A 10154-nucleotide genomic window follows, 5' to 3' on the forward strand; every position below is an offset into this window, starting at 1 on the left:
TCTGCACTTTTAAAAATCTAAGGACTTCCCACAAGAAAAACAAAAGTGGGCCATTTGGATAAAATGATTTCCACAAAATGGACAAAACATTGTTCAGCGTTACCATCACAAACTCCATTCACTTTACTCCAATTCACTTTTATCTTAAAATACTTTCTCAAATACTATCTTATTGTTATGTTATTATTATTATTATTCATTTTTCATATAAATGTGGTGAAGGGTGCCGGATAAAAATTACCAACTTGGCTTAAATAAAATTAACAAGAAAAATAACTCAATAACACACTTGGAGCTGCTGAAAAATCAATGAATTTATTTAACACAAACTAAGTCATGTCACGGGGAGTAACTGAGAAACTTGAGAATGTGCATAATGTTTTACATCCCATGCTTATCAGCTTTACAACACTTTTTTTTTTTTTTTACTTGTAACCCATGCAGTGGTGTGGGTTGCAAGAGCTAAAACAGACCCTCTTTTCAAACAAAGAATGTTCAATGCCCTTGTAGGCAACACATATTCCTAACTAGGCCGCACTCAGATTGGGTGCAAGCTTTTATCCGTTTTTTTTGTATTTGTGAAAGCACATGATAAAAGGTCTGGGTCTGTTGGACAAGAATCTGAGTGGCTTCAATGGAGAGAAATAGACAAATCTTCTAGATGTTGTAGAGGAGGAACCGGAACGATCTTCCTGTCATGTTGGCTAAATGAGGAGAGAAGGTCCTGGTGGTTATCCAGGACAACACCAATGTTTCGTACATTATCAGATGGTCTGATCTGAGAGTCATCAAAAAAAAATGACTAGGTCTTGGGTTAGAGATTGAACTCCAGAAATAAGTATCAGCACTGTCTTGCTGGGATTAAGTTTTAGTTAATGAGCCGACATCCATAGCGAGATATCTCGCAGGCATGCTGAGATGAGAGCCGAGACTTGTGTGGCTGAAGGAGGTAATGACAGAATGAGCTGGGTATCATTTGCATAGGAGTGGTAAGAAAAGTCATGGGAGGCATTGACCTTGCCAAGAGAGCAGGTGTAGATAAAGATTAGGAGCAGGCCAAGTACAGAGCCTTGGGGAACACCAGTTAAGAGAGTGCATGGAGGGGATATGAATCCCCTTCATGACACCTGGTAGGAGTGCCCTTCCAGGTAAGAGGCCATCCATTGCCATGCCGAACCAGTTACTCCAAGGTTGGAGAGAAAAGGCAAGAGAAAGCTATGATTCATTGTGTCAAAGGCTGCAGAGAGGTCAAGCAGAATGAGGACCAATGACAGTTTGACTGCTTTGGCTGCATGAAGCTTCTCAGTGTTTGTAAGGAGTGTGCTGCCTTGAAGCCAGATTAATGCGGGTCATGGAGGTCATTCTGAGTGAGAAAGAGAAATAGTTGGTTGTAGACAGTCCGTTCAAGAATTTTGGACAGAAAAAAGAAGAGTGAAATTAGTCTGTAGTTGTTAATGTTTGTGGTGTAGGTTTACTAAGAAGGGGGATGACCTGTGGCTTCTTGAAAGCCGTAGAGACAAAACCTAATGTTGAGGAGTTGTTGATGACTGGTGTAATAAAGGGGGTTAGGTCTTCTGAGATTTCTTTGAGGATAGTAGATGGTATAGGGTCAAGTGTGTATGTGGTGGAATTGCTGGATGAGAGAAGCTGTGCAACCTCATCGGTGGTAAGTGGAGAGAAACTGGTGAGTGTGTTAGGGGGTTGAAATAGTGTCAGTTGGAGAAAAGGATTGATTGATTTTGTCGATCTTTTCCTAAAAGAATGTTGCAAAGTCAGTAGTAGTAAGAGAGGCAAAGAGGGGAGGAGGATTCAAAAGTAAAAAAAAAAAATAGCATGAAGTTTGCATGGATCAGTAGCAGATTGTTCGAGCTTTGCTTTGCAGAAAGATGTTTTTGCATTAGTCACATCAGATGAGAACTTGGACAGTAGAGAGTGGTAGGAGAGGAAATCAGCATTAAGCTTATATTTTCTCCACTTTCTCTCAGCTGCCCTTAATTCTTTTCTGTTGCTGCGCAATGCATCTGAAAGCCAAGGAGCAGGGTGGGAAGGTTTTCCTGGTTTAAGGAAAAGAGGACAGAGCTGGTCAAGAGATGTTGAAATAGAAGATAGTAAAGTATTAGTACCAGAGTTGAGTAAAAAGGGTAGCAAGCAAGTCAGGGTTTAGTAAGGAAGTTCAGATGTTAGAGATTAATAAAGAAGATAGAGAGTGAAGGTTAGGGTGAGTTGGAAGAGTGTATGTGGGGTTGGAAATAGAAAGGGTTGGGAGATAAAGAGAAAAGGACACAAAGTGATGGTCAGAGAAGTGAAGTGGGGTGTGTTGTGGGAATTCAAAATAACCCTTAAAGATTGACACAGACAACCGGGATAATGATAAAAGCAAATAATCAATATATTACTCAGCTGAGGGCCAATCTCAATGCAAACGCACACATGCCTTTACAGGAGAGAAAGGGCAACTACTGTCTGCCCTATCGCAGTATTTATACCCCACTTTACTGCCCCTTCAGGCTAACTCTTCTCAGCAACCCAGCTCAAGGTCAACTTTTCACACCAAGCATATTTATCATTTTAGAAGAATGGTCAGTTTGTTAGGAACACAGCTGTGTGTGTGTGTGTGTGTGTATGTGTTATTTGGAATTCTGAAACCTTCAAAAGTCTCTTCTACCCCTGCTAATTAACTAAGAAAGCAAAAACCTATGAGTTGAATGCAAATAACTAATAAAATATAAAATTTCCATTCACAGGTGACCGTGATGTCAAGAGCAGAGGATGGACGGCTGAAGACTAGGTCCAGAAGATTGCCTCCTTTGTGTGTCGGAGGGCTGTTATTAAAGAGGAGGCCGAAAGATAAAAGGAGATGATGAAGACAAGATTAAAGTTTGTCAGTAGGGATGTTAAAGTCTCCAAGAAGAATTAGATGAGTCCCATCTGAAGGAAAGAAACTCAGAAGAATAGCCAGCTCTTCTATGAAGTCTCCTAATGATCCAGGTGGCCTATAGCCTATAAAGGGTTATTAGGAAGGTAACAGTAACAGCATGAAATTCAAAGGATAAAATTTTAAGATGAGAAAGGTTAACAGGGGTAAAGTGTCATTTCTTGGCCAAGAGCAAACCTGTACCGCCACCCCTACCAGATCCTCAGTGTATGAGAGAAGATGGAGGCAGAGCATAAGGCTGCTGGTGTAGCCGAGTTTTCATTGGTGACCCATGTCTCAGCCAGTGCCATGAAGTCGAGGGAGTAAGATAATGCAAAAGCTGAGGTGAAGTCAGTTTTCTGGACAGCTGATTGACAGAGCCCACCTACCACCAATGTTTGAGATTGCTGCAACAGTTAAGGGTAGATGAGGCTACTGGCATGACTGTTCCTGTGATGTGACTTGTGATGTAAGGCTTGTGAGATATGAGCACAGGAATAAGTGAGTAGCACATGCTAAATGTTTGGCAAGCAAAACAGATGTTAGAAAAAGTACTTATCCAAAAATTACTGAGAGTTGTGTTGTAAAGAAATAACACATTAATTAAACGAAAGTGACATAAAAAATACCAAGCAATGGTAAAGTCAGTCTGTAGTGGACAATCAGTTTATACTGAGCTTAGCCCTGCCCCCAGTTGACAACTTGGGATCAAGAACTAGTTCCAACAATAGACACCTGAAACCAACTAATCAGCAAACCACACGAATTATTACAGCCCAAGGCCTAACTTAACACTAGCTTTAGTTTCCTACAAAGTTAGATTATAGCACAAGCTAAAAGTAACAAAGACAGATTCTAGCACATGTTAAAACAGAAAGTATGCTTAAACAAGAAGCCTACCTAAACCAAAAGTAAAGAAATTCCAGTGACCTGCACAGAACCCTATACTTAGCCCCACTGAACAGCTTTGGGATAAACTGAGACAACAATTGAGGCTTTCTTAACCAACATTAGTGTGCAAATGCTGTTTTGACTAAATAGGCATAAATTCCCACAGATGTACTTGTGAGACGCCTTCTTAGAAAAGTGGCTGTTGTTAAACCTGAAAAGATCACATAAAGGTCACTCTATTTTAATATTATTTGTTTTAAATGGGATATCCAGCAAACTCATGGTCAGGTGTCCAAATACTTTTGGCCATATGTTGTAACTCTTAAATTCAAGACAGAAACATAATTCACCTTCCCAGGGACAATCACTAATGTATAAATATTAAAGAGCATGTAAAGTGTATACAATTATGTTTGTTGGTGTAGAATGCATTTTGCCGAACACTGAAAAGTGTTAGTAAGACTTCATAACGATTTTACATAATAAATACCATTGTTTGCTGATGATGCAAAAGGCAGCGATTTGCAAGAATGAAAAACGTTTAAGAAAACAACATTGCTTACTTTTATCTGCTTTTTTAAATTCTACAGTAAATTCTCTAATGCCATGAGTTCTTGTTTCTTTGAGAGATACAGAATGCATTGCATTTGCCAAGATGTATTTGCAAAGGTGGAAAGTAACGAATTACATTTACTCGCATTACTGTAATTGAGTAGTTTTTTTGTGTACTTGTACTTTTTAAAGTAGATTTTACAACCAGTAATTTTACTTTTACTTAAGTATGTTTTGTATTAGCAATTGTAATTCGCTACATTTTACTGAGTAAAATAAATGCAAAAAAAAATCGCGTCTGGGAAACTGCTGCAGTGAATTCTTTTGGCTCGGTTCCTTTTAAAGAGCCGTTCAAAGAAATGGCTCTTCATTCTTTTGTTCAGGCAGCGAGAGGTGCTAATGTAACTATAATACAGCCCCGATATTAATATCAGTGATGAACAATAATCTAATTCAAACTTACATGAGAAAAAAGATTGTTGTCAAAAGTATACAAATTGACAACAAGTATATTTTAATAACAAAAATAGTTTAAAATAATTGCAATAAATCATCTGTTGTATAAATTGTAGCCAAACTGGGCTTACATTTCATTTCATTACATTCCTCTTGGTAATACATGATAAAGAAAAAACTACAGGGAAGAGATACTGTGGTTGCATTGCCTTTAGTTTCAGAAAAATCATCTCTTGTGCAGAGATGTGCCTGTGTTTGTTTCTGCTAAGCAGAATGGGTGGATTACCGCCGATAAGAAGTGCGCACAAAAAAGTAACGACTCCCAAAGGCATGACCCAGCTAACACGTTCCCGTAACGTTAGATTTTGGTTCCCCTATGGTTATTAGAAATTAGCTCTACACTGCAAAAAAAAGATTTTTTGACTTAGTAAATAGAGTGAAGATTTTAAAGTACTTTATACAAGAATATTCTAGTACAGTCTTGCTACTTAAGAATGTTACATATAATTTAGTGTGTTACTTGGTGTTTCTTTGTAATTATTTGTTATCAAATACATTATTAAATTTTATTCAAGTAAAATTAACTATGTTTTTTTATTTCTTGAATTGAAGCAAAGCAAAACTAAAAACTTCTAGTAAATATTACTTTATGTTCCATGCATGCGCATTGCCTGGCAAGTCCGGACATGTTTCACACACGGAGTGCAAAACGAGCTGCTGAGACTTTTGAATCTTCTCAAGTCTTCTCACCACAAAGATTTTCGGTTGTTGAGGACATACTTTGGCCATAGGGGACTGTTTTATGGTAAGTTGTCATTTTTTAAGAAATTATATTACCATGCCAGTTCATACTGTAAATATTTAAAATTTGTTTAACTTTCTACTCTATTGACTCCAAATTAGCATCCGTTAGCATGGCAGAATGAATGTTATGTAGTTATATTAATCGGGATAACTTGTTCCATTTAATGAATGTGGGCTTAAAACGTTGGTTCTAAAATAGTTCTTTTGTCTAATGATTATGAAAGCTTGTTTTGCTACTTAAAAATAAATCTGTCAGAGGCTGTATAGTCCCGGTGTTACGGAGAATTCAGTTCCCCCTGTTTCCCCTTTAACGCGCATGTGCAAAAATCATGACGTTTTTTTCAGTCGCTTCGTTGAGCGTCGGTTTATTTGGAATATGTGTTTATAGCGGTATGTTCTTTTCACATTTCATGTTGTATGTTAGGTAGTTTGTGATTAAATACATACTTTAAAGTACTGAGTGAACTACTGTCAGAGGTTTTATTGCTCCACCGCAAGTCAGAGGTTTTCACACTGCTGTCTTCAGCCTTGCTGTCAATCAACTAGAATTAACGTGTCAGATTTATTTGTAAATAAATCCTAATACAGGACATGCTCTTATTCACACACTAGTTTAAGGTTATTCATCTCAGCTGCACTACCATTTACTTTCAAGAATAGTTTCATTTATGGTGATCTCTCTCGTTCATTTAAACTTCACAAACTGCATCCATGTGATTTTAAAATTAACAAACAGTATGTAGAACAAGTTTAACCTATAGATCAGTCCATTATACTAACAACACAGGGGGGAACACATTTACCTGGAGACCTGGGGAATATGGTTCCCCACATGTATATTACTGTGTGTGTAATTATAAAACACTACAGTGATGCTGGTGATGTTAACTGTTGTTATTATGTAGAACAAGTTTAACCTATAGATCAATCCATTATACTAACAACACAGGGGGGAACACATTTACCTGGAGACCTGGGGAATATGGTTCCCCACATGTATATTACTGTGTGTGTAATTATAAAACACTACAGTGATGCTGGTGATGTTAACTGTTGTTATTATGTAGAACAAGTTTAACCTATAGATCAATCCATTATACTAAAACACAGGGGGGAACACATTTACCTGGAGACCTGGAAAAAATGGTTCCCCACATGTATATCACTGTGTGTGTAATTATAAAACACTACAGTGATGCTGGTGATGTATTTAACTGTTGTTATTATGTAGAACAAGTTTAACCTATAGACCAGTCCATTATACTAACAACACAGGGGGGAACACATTTACCTGGAGACCTGGAAAAAATGGTTCCCCACATGTATATCACTGTGTGTGTAATTATAAAACACTACAGTGATGCTGGTGATGTATTTAACTGTTGTTATTATGTAGAACAAGTTTAACCTATAGATCAGTCCATTATACTAACAACACAGGGGGGAACACATTTACCTGGAGACCTGGAAAAAATGGTTCCCCACATGTATATTACTGTGGGTGTAATTATAAAACACTACAGTGATGCTGGTGATGTATTTAACTGTTGTTATTATGTAGAACAAGTTTAACCTATAGATCAGTCCATTATACTGAAAACACAGGGGGGAACACATTTACCTGAAGACCTGGAGAATATGGTTCCCCACATGTATATCACTGTGATGATTCTTTTTTTTTTTAATGCAAACTACAGGCACACACACATTTTAAGAACAAAATATCTGTATTAGAAATTAGTGTTAAACTAAATTATGCATATATTACAATTATGCAAATATATAATAAAGAAATCCACCTCAATGCAAATTAAAACTTAAATACATATTTATAGCTTAATAGAAATATATATATTTTTAAACGAAATAAAATAAAATCTGGGATGGTGCCCTGGGATTGACTAGCATCACATCCATAGTGCACTCCTGCCGTACGTCCAGTTTCCCCAGGAACAGTTCTGGATCCTCCACGGCCATGACCAGGATAAAGCAGTTACTAAACAGAAATGAATGATTAATTTACTATCTACTTTATAAATAAACTAAAAGAGCAACATAAAATAAAATACAGCAACAAGCAAACTTTTTAGAAATAACATCCCAGTTAACCTTGGTCTAATCTTCAGTACATGCCAGACAATGAAGGTCTTCCTCTACTGGTGGGTTGCCAACACATGACTGGTGGTACCATCTGTCACATCCATCACAGGCTATAATAGATAGATCACTTTATTAATCCCAGAGGGAAAGTCAAGGACATACATATATAATAGCATGGTGCAATGAAAAAGCCAATAAAATTAAGGCATTATTACTATTTCTTTGGTACCACCAGTCATGTGTTGGCAACCCACCAGTAGAGGAAGACCTTCATTGTCCGGCATGTACTGAAGATTAGACCAAGGTTAACTGGGATGTTATTTCTAAAAAGTTTGCTTGTTGCTGTATTTTATTTTATGTTGCTCTTTTAGTTTATTTATAAAGTAGATAGTAAATTAATCATTCATTTCTGTTTAGTAACTGCTTTATCCTGGTCATGGCCGTGGAGGATCCAGAACTGTTCCTGGGGAAACTGGACGTACGGCAGGAGTGCACTATGGATGTGATGCTAGTCAATCCCAGGGCACCATCCCAGATTTTATTTTATTTCGTTTAAAAATATATATATTTCTATTAAGCTATAAATATGTATTTAAGTTTTAATTTGCATTGAGGTGGATTTCTTTATTATATATTTGCATAATTGTAATATATGCATAATTTAGTTTAACACTAATTTCTAATACAGATATTTTGTTCTTAAAATGTGTGTGTGCCTGTAGTTTGCATTAAAAAAAAAAAGAATCATCACAGTGATATACATGTGGGGAACCATATTCTCCAGGTCTTCAGGTAAATGTGTTCCCCCCTGTGTTTTCAGTATAATGGACTGATCTATAGGTTAAACTTGTTCTACATAATAACAACAGTTAAATACATCACCAGCATCACTGTAGTGTTTTATAATTACACACACAGTGATATACATGTGGGGAACCATATTCCCCAGGTCTTCAGGTAAATGGGTTCCCCCCCTGTGTTTTTAGTATAATGGACTGATCTATAGGTTAAACTTGTTCTACATAATAACAACAGTTAAATACATCACCAGCATCACTGTAGTGTTTTATCATTACACACACAGTGATATACATGTGGGGAACCATATTCCCCAGGTCTCCAGGTAAATGTGTTCCCCCCTGTGTTGTTAGTTTGATGGACTGATCTACAGGTTAAACTTGTTCTACATAATGACAACAGTTAAATACATCACCAGCATCACTGTAGTGTTTTATCATTACACACACAGTGATATACATGTGGGGAACCATATTCCCCAGGTCTCCAGGTAAATGTGTTCCCCCCCTGTGTTGTTAGTTTGATGGACTGTTTCATAGGTTAAACTTGTTCTACATAATGACAACAGTTAAATACATCACCAGCATCACTGTAGTGTTTTATCATTACACACACAGTGATATACATGTGGGGAACCATATTCCCCAGGTCTCCAGGTAAATGTGTTCCCCCCTAGTGTAATGGACTGATCTATAGGTTAAACTTGTTCTACATACTGTTTGTTAATTTTAAAATCACATGGCTGCAGTTTGTAAAGTTTAAATGAACGAGAGATCACCATGAATGAAACTGTTCTTTAAAGTAAATGGTAGTGCAGCTGAGATGAGTAACCTTAAATAATAACACAGACTATTGTCCTGTGCGATATAGTTTATTTGTATGTGCACCAAAACTTTTTCTTGCGTGACAAAACGAAAAGAACAAACAAGTGTGTGAATAAGAGCATGTCCTGTATTAGGATTTATTTACAAATAAATCTGACACGTTAATTCTAGTTGATTGACAGCAAGGCTGAAGACGAACGCAGTGTGAAAACCTCTGACTTGGGATGGAGCAATAAAACCTCTGACAGTAGTTCATTCAATACTTTAAAGTATGTGTTTAATCACAAACTACCTAACATACAACATGAAATGTGAAAAGAACATACCGCTATAAATACATATTCCAAAAAACCGATGCTCAACGAAGCGACTGAAAAAAACGTCATGATTTTAAACGTCATGATTTTTGCACATGCGCGTTAAAGGGGAAACAGGGGGAACTGAATTCTCCGTAACACCGGGTCTTTCAAATACAAATGTGCATTATTAGGCAACCTGTGAGCAAACCTTGAGAAAGTAAAATTGAATTATAATATGTAACATAACATTCTGAGGTCTACATAAACTTTATAATTACTAATTTATGTAATTTTTTTAATCTTTGTCTTAGGTGAAAGATGAGTTCAGGAGGATAACTACAGTCAGTCCACCTGGCGCAATTGTTTCTGACAAACTTTTACTTGCATCTATTTTTATTTTTTACTGCAAGTTTTCAGAAAATTTTTTGAAAGATTGATATCATTTATTTTGTCCTTACACTGTGACACTTGTTTGTTTTCCATTTACATTTTTTACTTTTGTGTAGCGAGTGAGAC

At 36.8% G+C, this 10154-nt stretch overlaps 1 long non-coding RNA gene across 1 annotated transcript; it reads right to left on the reverse strand.

Annotated features, from left to right (window-relative positions):
• Nucleotides 1-7393: 7393 nt before the first annotated feature.
• On the reverse strand, nucleotides 7394-9690 carry LOC134301314 (uncharacterized). Its single transcript, XR_010007435.1, has 3 exons — nucleotides 9666-9690; nucleotides 7727-7827; nucleotides 7394-7613 (listed from the first exon to the last, which is right to left on the reverse strand). It is a non-coding gene; the product is annotated as an uncharacterized LOC134301314 (long non-coding RNA).
• Between the last annotated feature and the right edge of the window lie 464 nt (nucleotides 9691-10154).

Source organism: Trichomycterus rosablanca, chromosome 23, assembly GCF_030014385.1.
Source record: "Trichomycterus rosablanca isolate fTriRos1 chromosome 23, fTriRos1.hap1, whole genome shotgun sequence".
In the NCBI taxonomy this organism is placed as follows: Eukaryota; Metazoa; Chordata; class Actinopteri; order Siluriformes; family Trichomycteridae; genus Trichomycterus; species Trichomycterus rosablanca.